Source organism: Ixodes scapularis, unplaced genomic scaffold (assembly GCF_016920785.2).
Source record: "Ixodes scapularis isolate PalLabHiFi unplaced genomic scaffold, ASM1692078v2 PGA_scaffold13__105_contigs__length_92229423, whole genome shotgun sequence".
In the NCBI taxonomy this organism is placed as follows: Eukaryota; Metazoa; Arthropoda; class Arachnida; order Ixodida; family Ixodidae; genus Ixodes; species Ixodes scapularis.
Window position 1 is genome coordinate 20,427,688 of NW_024609839.1, and position 4,289 is coordinate 20,431,976.

Consider the following 4,289-nt stretch of genomic DNA (forward strand, 5'->3'; position numbering starts at 1 on the left):
TCCCACCGAGCATTGCGGCTAAAATACGAGTTTTGCCCCTACCAAAGAACATGCATCCCACTCTTAATGCAGGTAGACGCCTCGCGCGTACCCGCTACCTAAGGCTCAAGTATCAAAACGACCCAGACGTCTGTTACACTGACGCTGGGGAGTACACTTCCCCACGTGAGGCAAAGTGCATAGTCGTCTGCGACTCGCTTGGACGAGGTGAAGCGATAGCGTCTCTCGCCGCTCCCACATCGATCGCGGAGGCCGAAGAAGCGGCAATAGCATTAGCCGTAGCACAGATTTCGCGTAAAACTGAAAACACAGAGAAGACCTGTACCATAATCACTGATTCACAGCCAGCGTGCAGGGCGTTCGCGCGATGCGTCGTCTCACAACGAAGTGGACACATTCTAAACACAGTTAATCAAAGCACACTACCCGCAATCCAGATAGTCTGGACTCCTGGACATACCTCCCTCTCTGGCAACGAGAGTGCGGATGCACTCGCCCGAGAAATAGCCGGCCGGGCGTTGCATGGGAAAGGGGAGGCACCGGAGAATCACAACATGACCACATCGAACTTACGCACAGAGCCAACACCGCTACACACGTACAATCAAATCACGGTATTTTACAGATCACAGCGTAGAACACTACCCCCTCCGCACAGGGACCTATCTAGGCAGGAAGTAATTGAGTGGCGACAGATACAAACACACACTTTCCCAAATTTGTACCACAAGCATCTATTTTTTCCTAACAGATACCGGGGCACCTGCCCCGGCTGCCAATCCCCCGAACCTTCCCTTTTCCACTCTACCTGGGCCTGCCCCTCTCCACCGGGGCAAGGCATCCTTCCCATCCCTGACCCATCCTTTACCTCCTGGGAGGCTGCGCTGTCTAGCGCAAAGCCCGAGGACCAGCGAATGCTGATCTCTTGGGCTAAGCGGATAGCAGAGGCCAACGGGGCCCTGGACTAGGGGCTCCCGACCAGAGAGAAGACACTCCTGCCTTTTCCCTGAATAAAGTTTTTCCTCCTCCTCCTCCTCCTCACTCGAGAGTTGAACTTCTGACCCTGGGCGTCCCAACACCTAGTCGCTTCTAGAGGTGTTCTAGTTGATTCCTCTCGCCTTCTTGTCACGTGACCCAACTCGCAGGAGTAGCTAAAAAAAGCCGTCGAAGAAAGGAACGCGACGGACGACCGTTAAGGAGAAAAAAAAAACAACGTTTTTATGGCGTTTTATTTTTTTGTTTGCGCCGTGTCAAGCGTAGATGGAAAGAGAAAGTAAAAGAGAACGTGCATTGCAAAGAAGCCAACTGGCAAGGGGAGCCTTGCGGAGAAGCACACTACCAGTTCAGCCTACTCATGCCGACGCTCCTTGAAGGGAGAGAGGGAAGCGCTGCGGCTTTAGATCTAGGTGGTGTTGCGCCTGCGCCACCAGCCAGTCTCAAGGACAGAGTCCGCCAGCATAAGAATGACGTACGCAAATTTGACTGAGAGCGTAGCGCTGTTGCGGAACACTGCGACGACAATGACCACCGCATCGACTTTGAAAATACCCGAATCCTGAATGTACAAACCAACTGGCGGCAACGGCTCTTTATTGAGTCATGGCGCATACAGATCACACCAGGAAATATTAATCGATCCTCCGGCACCTTGCCCTCAGGATACGTCAGTGGACTACGACACTTAGAGGAGACACCAAGAAAAACCGGCCCCTACCATAGAGGAAGACGAAGATGCTGATCCTCGTTTGTAAATGACCAACTTTGAAGAAAACGAAGCTACCGCACCTGGTTTGAAAACCAACTACCGTAAACAACGAAGATACTTCCCTACATTCACCACAGAAGAAAAGAAAGAAGTTACTTCTCTTTTAAATAGCCCCCCCGAAGAAGGTGCCGAGCCGGCATCGAAACGTTGAAACCCTACAATCTTTTAGGGATTGGTTGGCGTTTGCCCTTTATTTATAATGTTTAACCCAACCAGGCAGACGTCTGCCGAAATGTTCACCTTCAAACCAAAACAGTGTTTTGGAGCAGCAAATGTGGCCTTTGAAGAAGCTTCAATGAAAGCGTCCCCAGTCGTTCTGAGCTCAGTCAATTAACTATGCCCTACAGCTTCTCTGGCTTCAGTATTGCTGCTTCAGAGCTAAATAGAAAATGTGGAATCCTAACCTTTGAACGAGAAGGAACTGGCGGCCTGCTGGCTTGTGGGCCGTGGAAACTGCAAGAGAGATTGGCGATTAGTTAGTTACAAATAACAATTTGTTTGAGTAGCCGCCTACAGCACACTCAAAATTACATGCATGGGACATAGATGCCTCATGTGACGGAACACTCTAAGAAAGGAGGGGAGTTCAAGGGAGTTAGACGGCGTGACAACACCCACAGCGTGCGTTAGCACCCCTTCGGAAGGAATATCCTCTCTCAAATAGAAGGAGCGAGCAAGGGGAAAGAGAACGGGGTGCTACAAGAGTCCCCTGGGGATTCGAAAGGATTATGGGAAGGGAAGCCTGCCCTCGGGCCAGGCTTTCTTTGCGAAGGGGAAAGTGGATGACTATACTCCGTTCCACCTTCAGTCCGAGCGCAGTGGACGCTAGGAGTAATCCCAGCCAATCCAGCGTGGAGAGAGTGTCATGTGGCCTTGAGCTCCCTGTGTCCCTTTGCCCAACCGGCAGGTCACGCGATTTTCTCCCGGCGCTGGATCGGCTGCGATGGCCTGTGGCGTCCACTGCGCTCAGACTAAAGGTGGAACGGAGTATAGCCCTGTGAAAGTTAAATCCGACCCTGGAGTTTAGGCTTTTACTTTACTTTTTTTTTCTTTTTTGCTTCATAGATTCTTTGAAATTGTTGACGTCCCCTTTTTCTTCGTTTTGTTTTTTTACGTTTTCTTATCTACTTCCAACTTCGAGAAGCTACCTGACTGTTTCATGGAGGGCGCTGGCGGGCAGGTAGACAGACCGACACACCATGTGTCGGTCTGTCTTACATTTTGCGAGTTCGAGTTTCTACAAGCTTACGATTGAGCATGTAAACTTCAAAGGAGGTTTGGATCGGTTTTGTTTACGTTTCTGATACAAATGTTTTTTGTCGCATGTCTGATCCGATAAGATAAAGGACACAAACCGATGTGAGACAATCTGGGTAGCTAAAACGAAAATAAAAATATCTCGCCATTAATTTGTTTAGCGATGGGAGACACTGAAAGGTGCAGTCCGGTGACAACCAATTTAGTCAGCTCCACGCGCTGGAGACCGAAAAGCTTTTAACATAGGAAATATATAGCAAAAAAATAAAATCGCGGAGAAAGCGTGAAGACAATATTTATTCTATATTTGAAGTTCCGCGGGCACAACGTCTTTGCGAACTCTCAAAGCTCAACCAATATTAAATTTATGCCGCGTTTTATATATCGTACAAATAAATTGCGAAATAGAAAGCCCGCGAACATACTCATTCGAGGCACAACTTTCCACAAAGTTTTTGTTACACAGCGCCCTAACTCGCTCAACCGAAGTTACTAGTGCTGGGGAGTCAGGACATTGTGGGAATTTTTCACTTGGTATGATGACCCTTCTGTTCGCGTTAGGATATTTTAGAATACAAATATCTGGGAGCCATCTCTTTTTTTTTCATTTTGTCAGTTCGAGAAGTTTCTTGACTGCTTCATGTACGGCTCTGGCGCACTGCCTGATGGGCCGAGACGCCATTCTGTAAATTACATTTTGTGTGTTCCAGTTTCAACAAGCTTACGGCCCTGCCGTAAACTGCGAGCGGAGTTTGGGTCGTTTTCGTTTATTATGTCCCTGTTGTACGAGAGATCCGACCGAATAGAGGTAACAATACAACGTGAAACGGGTTGGGTGGTGGATCGAAAACAAGAATATTTAAAGGGGCGATGCAATGATTTTAATGGTCAAGGAATTTGTAGCTCGTAATTTTTGTGTCGTTTATCTAAAAAAAAAATAAGAAAGATAAAATCACGTCTATTTTTTTTTATAAATATCGCGATTTCGTTTTGTAAAATGCAAAGCAAAAAAACGGCAATATCTTGGGCCTTTAAACCACGCGCGGCGGCCGGTGGGACGGATATCTCGGAACATCTGGGTGAGTTTTCGCGACGCCATCTGCATGAGGCGCACAAAACCATTCCCTATGATGCTGTGGTGAAAGAATGCGAACACACACACACGTTCAGACACAAAATGGACGATGAAAGGGGGCTCGACCTTAAGAATACTACTTACAGAACCCAGACAAACAGGTTAAACCTGTGTGCCTATTTTTATACGAAT